Below are 896 nucleotides of genomic sequence, written 5' to 3' on the forward strand. Positions count from 1 at the left end.
GAGGGGGAAAGACTTGTAATAAGGAACATCAACGTCCCTGATCTCCCTTTGATCAAAGTTTGCCATCTCATCATTGTCATTTCCCTTTAAGCTTCCTTAGATTTAAAAAACTTTTCTTGTTTCTCTTCCCATTTTCGTGTTCTTCTCAAAAATTTTGTTTTTCCAAAATTACATTCAATCACTACTGGGTCGTTTTTTTAATGTAAACTCACAACATTTTGAGTTTAGTTTCAAGAACTGGAAAAATCCCGGTCGTAAATTTTGACCAGACTATATCTCTCATTAGCGGATTTTATAAGCCACAAGTCGAGTAACGGGTTTTTTCAGGTCCACGATCGACACCAGCAGATATCAGGAGTTTGGCTCGAGCCTCTGGGTAGTGTATTGTGTAAGGTCCCCCCCTCCAGAAATCGGGAGAATATCTCGAGCAAAGCCCTAAATATCGACAAATTGATACATTTCTTGAAAGTTTTTAAAGATTCATTACTTTTTTCATCTCCTAGCCAGTGCTCGAATTACTTATTGAAACCTTGTTCTTGGTCAGCAAACGACCAAACGTATTACCCAAGAAATCCTGGTCCCCCGAGAGAAGGGAATAAAATACACTTAAAGTTTTATTGGAAATGTTAGACGTTATTTTTCCCATTTGAAACTAGTGTCATCTTCTCGTGAAAGAAGAGAGGGAAATATTGAAGCGGGGGAAAAAAAAGCAGCATAGTAGACTAGGTTAGGTGTCGAGGAGGCATTATTTTCATTTTTAATATGAAAAAACCTTGTTTTGGTTGATTTATACAGTATCGAATAATGAATAAGATTTTTCATAATCACACAGTCCAAACAGACTACCAAATATCATTTCCTTATGAAGTCTTAAACCGCTGTCAACGCTATTTTGT

This window comes from Penaeus monodon, chromosome 33 (genome assembly GCF_015228065.2).
Source record: "Penaeus monodon isolate SGIC_2016 chromosome 33, NSTDA_Pmon_1, whole genome shotgun sequence".
Classification (NCBI taxonomy): domain Eukaryota; kingdom Metazoa; phylum Arthropoda; class Malacostraca; order Decapoda; family Penaeidae; genus Penaeus; species Penaeus monodon.